Consider the following 13,973-nt stretch of genomic DNA (forward strand, 5'->3'; position numbering starts at 1 on the left):
CCGCCGCCACCGCCCACTCTACTTCCTCCTCCATACCCAAAGGTCTTTTTAAATCTCCACCAATCTCCACCATAAACATAGTGGATCACAGCATCCACAATTGCTATCCCTGCTTACTCCATTTTCACATCACTTCCTTCTCTGCACCTCCAGTATCCCTACTCCAAATTTATTCCAGTGTAAGTGAAAGAGAGTGAAATAGTAATTGAGAAAGATTGTTTTAGAAAAGATACTTCCTCAATTATCGAATAATTATAAAATTATTCAATAATTAAAATAATTATAAAATTATTCAATAATTAAAATAGAAATAATAAGAAAGATACTTCTTCATTACTTATCACATAATTTATTTAAAATAATAATATTAAATATATCTATCTATCTATCACTATGCCAGCCAAAAAATCCAACTCTGATAAAAACTTAGAAGCAAGAATAATAGCTACAATTGAACTAAACTTGGAAAAAAGAATACTTGCTATTGAACAAAACCTAGAAAAAAGAATACTAGCCATTGAACAAAACTTAGAAAAAAAAATCCTATCAGTTATAGAACAAAGCTTCACCAATCTGATAAAACAAATTACAACACAAAAAAATGATTTCTCGACTGATCTAAATCTCTTCCCAACTCATCTACCTTTACATAATACTGATCCTTCAACCCTACCTAAACAACAATTTACTACTGACCAACTAATTAGAGATGCCTTAGAGAGAGGCCAAAAAATAAATAATGCAATATTATTTGGTCTAGATAACACAAATGAATCCGATATCACCAAAATTCAAAACTTAATTGGAAATTATAATTCATCATCCATCTCCCCAAATGAAATTATTTCAGTCTCCAGAGATGGTCCTGAATATAAAAACAGTGACGGATCAATAGCACCAAGATTCTGCAGAGTCATCTGCATAAACGAGAACAGCAAACGAAGTTCATATATACCATCAACTCTATTGCTAAATCTAATCCTGCCTACAGTAAACTTAGATCACGCCCTGATCTATCTTTCCTGCAGCGGATACGTTCTCGTGAACTCCGCACTGAGCTTAAACGAAGACAAGATAATGGTGAATCAAACCTATATATTGATTACCGTGCCAATTGCATTAAAATTAAATCCTTCAATCAAAAATTCACCACCAAACCCCCCATCACCCATAACATCCAACCAGCCATCCCAACAACCAATCAAGTACCCATCAGCCAACCATCCATCGAAACTGTCATCCAATCAGCCATCGAACAAACCATTCAACCAGCCATCCGTACAGCTATCCAACAAACTATTCAACCAGCCATCCGTTCATCCATCCAACCAACCTTCCAACCAGCCTTTCAACCATCCATCCAACAAACCTTATCAACAAACAGTCTAGTACCCAACATCCAAGCACTCACTACCCAAAACTTCCATCCACCCATCCAACCTCCAATACAACCACCAGTTATACATATCCCTCAACCAACTAACATTCAAAACTAGGTATGCACGCCTCTTACCTCTTTAACACCTCTTTCTACAGATTTTAAATGTAAATTGATGAATGCAAGAAGTATTCTTAACAAATTACCTGAATTTATCCTCCTGCTAAACAGTGGTACATTTGACATTATATTTATTTGCGAAACATGGCTAATCTCTTCCATCCCTGATTCCATCATTTTAAACAAAGAATATCAAGTTCACCGTTCAGATCGTGAAAACCGAAGAGGTGGTGGAGTGGCTATTTTCTATAAAAAGTCACTTAATCTAAAAAACATACAAGTTGCCCACAAACTTTCTCTTCCTGAAACTATTGTATGTGATCTATCATCTAATACCGCACTTGATTCATTCTATGCTACAGAGCCCCCGACTACGATATTACTCATGCTAATATTTTAACCTCATTACTAACTTGGGCTGCCTCTTGCCCATATCCACTCATCTTCCTGGGTGACCTAAATTTACCTCTCATCAACTGGATAACTAACGAAAGTACAACTGATCCAATCCACACAACAATATACAACGCTGTTACTAACCTAGGTCTTGAACAACTTGTAACCAATAATACAAGACTAAACAACTGCCTTGACCTCATCTTCTGCAACAATAACAATACCATTTATGGACTACAAATAAGAGAACCCTTTTCCAACAGTGATCATTGCATGATTGACTTCCATCTTAATATACGTTGTGACTTTAACCATCATATCAATAGCATTCCCATTTACAACTTCAAAAAAGCCAATTATGACTCTATAAACAATGATCTTTCATTTCTAGACTGGCAAAATCTGTTCTCAACCTGTATAACTGCTGAAGACCACTATAGAGTTTTTCTACTCGAAATCAACAGAGTCATCGAACTATATGTACCACTAACTACCATCAAGATTAGGAAAAGCAAACTACCCATATCAATAAAAAAGCTTCAATCTAAAAAGATCCTCTGGAAAAGAAACAAAAGGGCTATGTAGCTAATTTTAAAAACGCTACAGAACTATATGCAACCAAATAAAACTGAATGCACAAATTACCACACCAAGCAAGAAGAGGATCTTCTGCACAAATTCCAGTCGTGCCTTCTATAATTTTGTCAACAACAAGCTTAAAAAACTCTAGACGCATGCCACCTCTAAAAGATCCTGATGGCAATGAATACAATGCTGAAGAATCTAGAGCAAACCTCTTTAATAAATTCTTTGCATCAGTTTTTGTCAACAGTGATGGCACTCATCCAACATTCCAAATTTGTACAATCAATGAGCATGACAACTTAACAATTGTTGATTTTACAGAAGAAAATGTTGGTAAAGCTCTAAGTAAATTGAAGCCATCTCTATCCATTGGACCTGGTGGTCTTTGTGCTTACTTTTTAAAAACTCTCTAGTAATCTAGCAGAACCCTAAGTATAATCTTTAATATAGCCTTTAGAACCAGTTCCCTCCCAGTCTCTGGTCGCTAGCCACAGTCATTCCAGTTTTCAAAAAAGGCGACCCCAGCTTAGTTGATAATTATAGACCTATCTCCCTATGTTGCGTCGCCTGCAAGGTTATGGAATCCATCATCAACCAATCCATTACCTTACACTTAGAAATGCACAACCTTCTCTCAAATAAACAATTTGGCTTCAGGAAAAATTATCATGCAATCTACAACTTCTCTACTGTAAAAACCTATGGACTACTAATCTTGATCTAGGTAAATCAATAGATGCAATATACATAGACTTCTGCAAAGCTTTTGACTCAGTAGTACATGATAAACTTCTCCTAAAATTAAAATCCTATGGCATTTCAGGACCCTTACACCACTGGATATCTGCTTTTTTGTCAAACAGACAACAAATAGTTAAAATTGGTAATGCTCTTTCAAATCCTGTTCCTGTCAAGAGTGGTGTTCCTCAAGGCAGCGTTCTTGGACCTACTCTCTTTATAATATATATAAATGATCTTTGTATTGATATTTCAAGTAACTGTGTTCTCTTTGCTGATGATGTCAAACTTTTCAACACCACTGACAATGCATCCACAATTCAAAAGGACCTTGATCATCTATCTGCCTGGTCTAAAATTTGGCAACTACAAATTTCAACCAGTAAATGCTCAGTCTTGCACATTGGAAGAAAGAACCCAATCACAAAGTACATGCTTGATGGACATTGCCTCGCAGATGACCCCACCCTGTCAAAGACCTTGGAGTTTTTACATCTAACGATTTAAGTTCCAAAGCCCACTGCAACTACATAGCTAAGAAGGCTCTAAGAGTTGTCAACTTAATTTTACGTAGCTTCTTTTCAAAAAACACCATGCTACTGACCAGAGCATATAAAACATTTGTTAGGCCAATTCTTGATTACTGCTCTCCTGTCTGGAACCCTTACCATATATCTGACATCAACACAGTTGAGCGTGTCCAAAGGTATTTTACGAGAAGAATTCTCCATTCCTCTGAAACTAATAAAATACCTTATTCCACCAGACTTGATATCTTGGGTCTAGAAAACTTGGAACTTCGTCGCCTTCGACTGGATCTGGGTTTAGCATATAAAATCATCCGTTGTAATGTCCTTCCTGTCAATGACTTTTTTAGTTTCAATAACAATATCACAAGAGCTACAAACAGATTCAAACTCAATGTCAACCGTTCCAGTTTAGATTGCAGAAAACACGATTTCTGTAACAGAATTGTATATACTTGGAATGCATTACCTGACTCTGTGGTTTCTTCTCATAACCCCAAAGGTTTCACTCAAAAACTGTCCACGGTTGACCTCACCACTTTCCTAAGAGGACTCTAAAGGGGCGTGCATAAGAGCACAAACGTGCCTACCGTTCCTGTCCTACTGTTTCTTTCCCTATGTATATACACGTTTTTAGTACCTCATTTCTCCTCATATATACGTTCATATATTTATAACCTTTTATGTAACGCTTGTATATATTGTTATGACAAATAAATAAAATAAATAAATAAAATAAACAACCAACCAGTGGAACTTGCTTGCCTTCAGAAGTGGTGGGTGCTCCATCACTGGAGGATTTTAAAAAGAGGTTGGACAGCCATTTGTCTGAAATGGTATAGGGCAGGCCAGTGGTGGGATTCAAATAATTTAACAACCGGTTCTCTGCCCTGATGATTTCTTCCAACAACCAGTTCACCAAACTGCTCAGAAAGTTAACAACTGATTCTCCCAAAGTGGCGTGAATCCCATCACTAGGGCAGGCCTGTCAAACTGGCAGCCTGCAGGCCGGATATGGGCCATGAGGCTATGCCCACCCCGACTCCGCAAAGGCAAAAAACATCCAGATACGTCACAATATGGCCCATGATGCGATTGGGTTTGACACCCCTGGTATAGGTCTCCTGCTAGAGCAAGGGGGTTGGACTAGAAGACCTCCAAGGTCCCTTGCAACTCTAATAATAATAATAACAATAACAATAATAACAACAACAACAACAACAACAACAACAACAACAACAACAACAGAGTTGGAAGGGACCTTGGAAGTCTTCTAATCCAACCCCCTGCCCAGGCAGGAAACCTTACACCACTTCAAACAAATGGTTATCCAATATTTTCTTAAAAATTTCAGTGTTGGTGCATTCACAACTTCTGCAGGCAAGTTGTTCCACTTATTGATTGTTCTAACTGTCAGGAAATTTCTCCTTAGTTCTAGGTTGCTTCTCTCCTTGATTAATTTCCACCCATTGCTTCTTGTTCTACCTTCAGGAGCTTTGGAGAATAGTTTGACTCCCGCTTCTTTGTGGCAACCCCTGAGATATTGGAACACTGCTATCATGTCTCCCCTAGTCCTTCTCTTCATTAAACTAGGCATTAAACTCTGATGGTGTTCTAATTGTTCAGCTGGATACAGGAGGAAATGTGCTGCCCTCACTGCTATGGACAAAGCGGAATGGCCTGGAAAAGTCACAGGAAAGGGGAAGGAACAGATTTTTAGCTCAAGGAGAGATAGGGAGAGAGAATCGGAGAGTAACAAATCTGGTCTGCCCTGGAATATTGACAGCTCCTGAGCTTCATTTAAGGTAGGAGTAGGCAACTAGAGCCCCTTTAGGATCTGCGGACTTCAATTCCCAAAATCGCTGAGCCAGCCATGCTAACTCAGGAATTCTGGGAGTTGAAGTCCACAAATCACAAAGGGACCATAGGTGCCCACCCCTGATTTAAGTTTTTGCAGAAAGGTTGTGAAATAGTCATAGAGGGGCTTTTACTGCTTATTTACATAACTAGAATCATATTTTATTTTCCTGATCATCTTTTATTCCTATAAGGCCAGCCAGTATAGTGAGAAAGATATGATCAATGAGAAAGAATAAAACAAGGTTTTCGTCTTCCTGCTGTTCCTCCTCCTCCTCCTGAAGGTGGCTAAAATTTGCAAATTCAGACAGTTTTTGCCTTCTTCAGTTATGTTTAAGAAGGCTATGCTCCTACTCTTCTATTACTGGAGAATAAAGCTCATGGAACTTAACTGGTTTCAATCAGAATAGACTGCATCAGTAAAAAACTATGCAAAATAAACTGAAATGTATTGAAATCTATCAATGTTTTCTACAGAAAAAGTGATTCCATAGATGGTTTTTTAAGGGCTAGAGGGGGAAGAAATGAACCAGAAAAAAAGTGGGTGGGGATTAAAAAAAATTGCTGCTACTTTATTCAAGGGGTAAGTTTATTGTTTTAATTCTTTGTAAGGAGGCTGCTATCTTATACCTGTTTATCTGGGAATCAGCCACGTTGAATCAAGTGTGTGACCCACTTGGGTTAAGCATGTATAAGAGCAGCTAATTAATGACTGTAACAGTGCATATCCCCACAAGGGGTCTCCAGCCAGCCTCTGAGGAGATTAGTTCAAGGGGACCAAAATGGAGAATACCTTCTCCTTAGATCAAAGCCCACTTGAAGGCTAATTTAAAAGAGACCTTTTTTTTTTTTGGGTTATTACCCACTTTAAATTAGAATGTGGTTTTTCAAGCTTTAGGCTGCAAAGGGCTACAATCAAAGCAAAATGAAATCGACTCCAAGAAATTAGCTGAATATTTTGCTTTAAGACTTGAGAGATGTAATACTAGGGGTATGCAAGCAAAGTATGCTTTACTTCAGTTACTTTGCACAACTGACTTTACGAAACTCACTTCTGTGAAGACATGACAGTGTTGCAACCGGCCCCATCAAGGCATTTTAGATTGCTAAAATTGCTAGACCAATTCTTGAATACAGCTCATCTGTCTGGAACCCGCACTGCATATCGGACATAAATACAATCGAGAGAGTCCAGAGATATTTCACGAGAAGAGTCCTCCATTCCTCTACCCGCAAAAAAATACCTTATGCCACCAGACTCCAAATTTTGGGCTTAGACAACTTAGAACTATGCCAACTTCAGTCTGACCTAAGCATAGTACATAAAATTATCTACCACAATGTCCTACCTGTCAATGACTACTTCAGCTTCAACCACAACAATACATGAGCAAATAGTAGATACAAACTCAAGGTAAACCGCTCCAAACTCGATTGCAGAAAATATGACTTCAGTAACAAAGTGGTCAATGCCTGGAATGTACTACCTGACTCTGTAGTTTCTTCTCCAAACCCCCAAAACTTTAAGCTTAAACTGTCTACTGTTGACCTCACTGTTGTGATCCAGGTTCCTGGACTCGGACTCCTGGACTCGGATGATTCAGAAAGTGAGGAAGAAGACCTGGCAAGGCCTGCTTCTCCTGGGCCCTCTCCCTCCCTGGCACCCACCCAAAGGGAGGAGGAGGGGCAAGGCCTGATTCTCCTGGCCTTCTTCTGATTTGGCAATGCCCCAAGAACAATTTTGGCTTGATGCAAGACTGCGCAGATGTGATCGGCGCGCGCAGCAGAGGAGGTGTTGGGACAAAGTCAAAGAATGATGAGTCACGCAGTGATACCTACAGAGGCTATAAAAGCAGGAGGCGGAACTTCCTGGCTTTTTGTCTTGAACAAAGCAGTGAATTTGCACGGGCAAACTGTTTCAATGGAGGGAAGAATATCTTAGTAAGTAACTCCGACCTTATCTATAATTTCCTATTTATCTCCAGAGACTTGGCAGGCGCGTGGGTAGACGTGGTCAGAACATTTATCTATGTAAATAAACTAGAAAAGAAGGCCTTTGACTGACTCTTTGTTGGGAGTATTGGGGGAGGGAAACAGAACACTCACCCCATTCCTAAGAGGTCTGTAAGGGACGTGCATAAGTGCACTTGCGTACCTACCATCCCTGTCCTAATATTCCTTTTTACTTACTCTTTTCATATATCCAAATTATGTTTATACTTTTACCTGTTATTTTATATATGATTGACAAATAAAATAAATAAATAAATTTTATTGCCTCGAAAGATTGACCAACATTCAGTAGCCATAAGAGGCTTCTGTGCATTTATTCTGGATTATTAGCTTCCAGTAGATGAGGAAGAGTCAAAAGAAGGATCCTGGGTATGCATAATTCATTTGCAGAAGCTGCTTTCTGACACTAGAACTGTTGGGCAAAAGGTCTGACATCAAGAGACTGTGACCACTGCATTATATATCCTTGCAAAGTAGCTTTCAAGAGGTACTGTGTGTGTCATCATCATTTTAGCCAGTGTCTATCCACTGCAGGATGAAGGCCTCTTCTGCATGTTTCCAACCAATACATTCTTGAGCTTTCTTTTGTCAGTTGGGCCTGCCATATTTGCTGATGTCATCGATCCATCTTGTTTTAGGTGTTTTTCGTGGGCGCTTTTTATCAAATGGGATCCATTCTATGACTGCCTTGATTCACCTGCCATCAGTTCTTCTTGCTATGTGACCAGCCCATTTCCATTTCCATTCTTTTACTCTCTTGATAATATTGTATACTTTCATTTAGTTCTCTAATCCATGTGCAGGTCTTTCTATCTTGTCTTGTAATGCCGAGCATGTATCTTTCTATGGCTCTGTGTACCACTTGTAGCTTTTGTATCAATTGTCAGGTTAGCCTGTATTGTAGTGTTGTATCATTAAGTGTTAAATTTGTACCAGGGGTGAAATGTAAAATTTGTTACTACCGGTTCTGTGGGCGTGGTTTGATGGGGAGGGGAATGTGACTGGGTGGGTATGGCCAACTTTTTTTTTTTTACTTTTAAAAGCATTTTTTCTACAACCTCTTTGGCCGATGATCAGGCAACTCAGCTGGGATCGCCAGAGGAAAAAAAGCTTTTAAAAGGTTCTGATGATCCCAGCTGAGCCACACAATCATCAGAGGCTTTTTTTTAACTTTTAAAAGCATTTTTTCCAGCGAAGAAAAAATGCTTTTAAAAGTTAAAAAGAAAAACCTCTGATGATTGCGCGGCTCAGCTGGGGCGGGGTGGGGGGAGGCAGGGATTTTTGCTACAGATTCTCTGAACCACCCTCCGGTCCGAACTGGGAGCATTTTACCCCTGATTTGTACCCTATAACTATCGTTAAGTGTTGTAAGTGTTGTACTTTGATGAAGGTATCTTTTCTTTTATGTACAGTGAGAGCATATGCACCAAGACAAATTCCTTGTGTGTCCAATCACACTTGGCCAATAAAGAATTCTATTCTATTCTATTCTATTCTATTCTATTCTATTCTATTCTATTCTATTCTATTCTATTCTATTCATATGTTACAACAGGTAGCACACACAGATCAAAAACTTTTCAGGCATAGGGGAGGTTGTTCTCACCGTATGTATATCCTCATTAAAGCAGAATATTTCTTCAAAGTATTGCCTAGCCCTTAAAATATATTTGGCTAAGGGAAAGGAGCAACCTTCCCCACCCCCAAATCACAACCCTCTTTCTGTTTCTGCAATATTGACAGATACGCCATTTCTTTGTAAAAATTACAGTTAAAATAATCTTTTTCAGTGTTGTGGCTAGCCTCTGATTTTAATAATATGTCGCGTTATGCATGTACCGGTCTGTAGAATGCACCAAAAGAAATCCCATTAATGATTGTCATTTATCCTTTTTATCACATTTTTAAATAAATGGTCTTCTTACCATTCCTTTAGCTATGTGTACTTTTCGTATCACATGATTTCAATTTACAGGTAGTGTTCGACTTACAACAGTTCATTTAGTGACTGAACTTAATGGCACTGGAAAAAGAGATTTATGACCGTTTTTCACACTTGCAACTGTCGCAGCATCCCCATGGACAAGTGATCAAAATTCAGATGCTTGGCAATGACTCATATTTATGACAGCTGCGATGTCCCAGGATCATGTGATTACCTTTTGATACCTTTCGAGAAGCAAAGTCAATGTTAAGTGAAGCCAGAGTCACTTAACAACTGAGTTACTAACTTAACAACTGCTGTGATTCACTTAACAACTGTGGCAAGGGAAGTTGCAAAATGGGGCAACATTCATTTAACAAATATTTCCCTTAGCAACAGAAATTTTGGGCTCAATTGAAGTCATAATTTGAGGACTATCTGTATCGCTAATTCCTTCTCTGCACTCTACATAATGGTGTCTACCTAATTGGAAACAGTGTGATGGGGATACACACACACACGCACATACATACATATATACATACACACACAAGCATTCCTGGACTATATACAGACTAGCTGGATACCTGTGCTTCGCTATGAAATTATATGATCGGGATTGATAAATCGACACAGCTTGAAAATTAATGAGTAGTTATGGATCGGCCTCTCCTTTCCCCTTCTCTCCTTCAGCCTTGACGCCCAGAAGCCTCCCCTATTCTATCCCCTTTTTTCCCTCAGCCTTGCCCCACAGAAGTTTCCCCATTCCTATCCCCTTCTCTCCCTCAGGCTTGCCCCTATCCTATCCCTTGGTTGCTGCTGTGAAATAAAACTGAAAGTGAAACTCTCTGCTTGTGTTTTGCATTTGGAACAGATTTCTTTTCAGGTGGGGAGGTGGAGTAGAACTCCTTAGTATCAGAGCGTGTTAATAATAATATAAGAAATACTAATGCTCTGATGGTCATTTCAAAAAATCCTTTTTTAGTGAGCACTTAGAATGCAAGAGAAACATACGTGGCAAATTTCAAGTTTGGAGGCTTTATGGTTCTGGAGATTTTGTGATTATGGCATGAGTGGTTTTTGCTTTATATAAATATAATTTTCAATGCTGAGAAGAAAATAAAATTTTGAGAAACTCAGTGATAGGGAGTGTATAATTGTGAATTATTTTCAGCAATTAATCTTTTGTGAAAGTGCAAGTTGCTGTATTTTTGATACAGTTTTCTCTACTTCTTCTTTCACAAGGCAACCTATACTTCCTAACATCAAATCATCTATAGAGCCATATTCTCCTTATGAAAGCACAGATTCATAAGCAATTCTACATTCTGAATCACAAAAGCATATTTGGGCACATCAAATACAGGCAATGTTTACAACCTAGGAGCAGATCTGTGTTCTGAAACATGTAATCATAGGCTTTGGTTGAGACCATAATTCTGCTTTTTCATCTAAGGGAAATAGGATATATCCTTTTTGTATGATTACCACCAACACTGGGAAGCAAATGGAAGAAGTCCTTCAAAGTCAATGTGCCTCATGATCAATTCATACAACTGCTTCAGCACATTATCGGGTGGATGGTGGAGACTGTTGTGTAAAGGGAACTTATATGGAATTTCACCGCAACAAATGATTGCTTCATCTCTCTTCAACACAAATTTGAAAGGTTGACAAGTGTTATGATATCCATGACTGTTGTATTTATGATGGCAAGCAAGCAAGCAAGCAAACAAGCAAGCAAGCAAGTGCTTCGGTATGACTAACAATTGCCGTGAGTCCACTAGCTTGCATTGTAGCATGCCAGAGTGGTTTTAGTCCTAGAATTCTTTGAAGAGTACAACTGGCCTGAGGAAAAAATAAACAGAAAACTGTCTCCTGTGCCTTTCAGTTAATGTTATACAGAATTAGAGGTTAGAACCAGGAAAAGGCAGCTTCTCTGCATTTTTCTTCTGGAAGTGATTTAGGAACACCAGAATGTCACATTTTACTCAGAATTTGAACGCATCTAGCTTTTTACTATCCATACTGGGGATATACAACCTGTGGCAGACTTTATTTTTCTGAAGTACAGGTAATCTTCGACATGCGACCACAGTTGAGCCCAAAATTTCTGTTGCTAAATGAAACATTTGTTAAGTGAGCTTTGCCCTATTTTACGACCTTTCCTGTCCCGGTTTTTAAGTGAGTCACTGTCACTGTTAAGTTAGGAACACGGTTGTTAAGTGAATCTGACTTCCCCATTGACTTTCCTTGTCAGAAGCTCACGAAAGGCAATCACATGGCCATGTGGACTGAAACCATCATAAGTATGAGTCAGTTGCCAAGCATCTGAATTTTGATCAGGTGACCATAGGGATGCTGCAATGGTTGTAAGTGTGAAAAACAAACATAAGTTACTTCTTTCAGTACTGTTCTAATTTTGAACAGTCATTAAATAAATTGTTGTAAGTCAAGGACTAGCTGTACGATTCCCAGCATCCTGTGGAGGCATAGCTCATGGTGAAGGATGCTGGAATCCTGCATCTGTCCCAAGGACTATGCCAATAGTCAAGATAGCTTTGGGTGACAACTCCTATAATCTGACCACTGGCCTGATTGGCTGGAGGTATACCGTAGTTATTTTTAAAATATCTGATAGTTATTTAAAAACGTCATTAAACATTGCCTAGTCCTCCTTTTATTGACAGGCAATAGTTTTCCAGCATTTCATTCTAGCATTTTCTCCGCATAAGATAGGAGTTCAAGCTGTCATTTCTCTTTTGTCTGGACAGTATGTGCTCTACGAATAAGCACCACAGTGCTTGGCCTGCCTGTTTTGCGGTAAAGCAATTGTCCCGTCAAAAGCTAGTGTGTGGGTAGTGACAGAGTAAGTCTACACGGAACTAGAAGAACTGGAGGAGGGGGGGGCACAGGAGTGGGGGAGGTTGAGCGCTATCTAGAAATGAGTATTGTATGGAGAGTTGGCACCAAGTCTCTGGAGAGTGAGGTGTATGTTCATGTGTGCCAAGAAACCTCGGGGCCAGTGCTGTGTGATTGCTGTGCCATATCTCTCCATCAGAAAGGCTATTGTATTTCAGTGCTGGGAAAAGGAAAAAAAAACAACAGAGGTGGCGGCGATAGTTCTTTGAGCATAAACCACTCTGACATGGTGATCCTTGGAGAGCACTTGATGTTCTGCTGCCAGGTGCAGCAACCAGCTAAGGGTAATTAGAGTGGAAACGAAACCAAAAAGGCATCCCCTTTAATGGTCACTGGACTGGTTGCTTTCTAGAGCTGGCCGTTCTCCAGAATCGGAAGGTTATTAGAGTTCTTATTTCTATTGTCCCTGGAACGGATTCTTTAAAGCCATCTGTGCGGCGCCCAGGAGGCGTTCTTTGATCTGATTTGTGAAAAGGCCTTTGCCGCATTACCTTCTGCTTCATTAAGACCTCTCCACCTCCTATTAATTAATGCAATAGTAAAACTACGAGTGTTACTGACACTAACGGAAGCCTTCACTCTGAATCTTCCAGCACTGACATCAGCCAGGAAATTGCCTAGCTTCACACGGAATGAATGAAGAAGTAAACATGAGACTGTACAAAAGAAAAAAAGGCAGGATCTGTATGGGGCTGAGGAACCTGGAGCTCTGGGTAACATGGAATTTTTTTTTAGCACCACAAGAGTCACAGATTTGCTAGGTCAGGGCTGTCAAATTTGTGGCCCGTAGCCTGGATGCGTCATGTCCTGGCCATGCCCACGCCAGGTTTAGCGAAGTGGGAAAAAGTCACAATAGGTCATGTGACACTGCCGGGAAAAACGCAAGTTTGAGACCCCTGTGCTAGGTGGTTTGTTCCTTACTATTAAAATGGGCAATAAAACAAGGTGCAAAAATTAAAGAGACATAAGGAAGAGATTCAAAAAGTACCATATTTTTTGGACTATAAGACACAATTTTTCGCTTCAAAAAGTTAGTGGAAATGTTGGTGCATCTTATAGACAAAATACGGCCTTGTTTTTGACCTCCTGAACCCCCCTTCCTGCGTGTCCATAAACGGGCCTGTTTTTTTGCAAAAACGAGATGTGCAGAGGGTTTGGGAGGCCTGCAGATTGCTCTTGGGGGCCAGGAAGGACAAAAGCAGGATTCATGGGGGATTCGGGAGGCCAAAAACGGGACGCGCAGAGGGTTTGGAAGGCCTGCAGAGTGCTTCTGGGAGCCGGGGAGGGCAAAAACGGGATGCTTGGAGCAGAGGTAGTTTTACTTACCTTTACTACCGGTTCACAACAGGATTGCACTCGCGCCGAGCTTCTGTGCATGCGCAGATTGTCTATGATGACATCTGGGTGGGTGGGCAGAGCCTTCCCCCGGTTTTACTACCGGTTCTCAAGAACCAATCCGAACTGGGGGCAACCCACCACTGGCATGGAGGCCAAAAAATTTTTTTTTATTGTT

This window comes from Ahaetulla prasina, chromosome 1, assembly GCF_028640845.1.
Source record: "Ahaetulla prasina isolate Xishuangbanna chromosome 1, ASM2864084v1, whole genome shotgun sequence".
Lineage (NCBI taxonomy): Eukaryota > Metazoa > Chordata > Lepidosauria > Squamata > Colubridae > Ahaetulla > Ahaetulla prasina.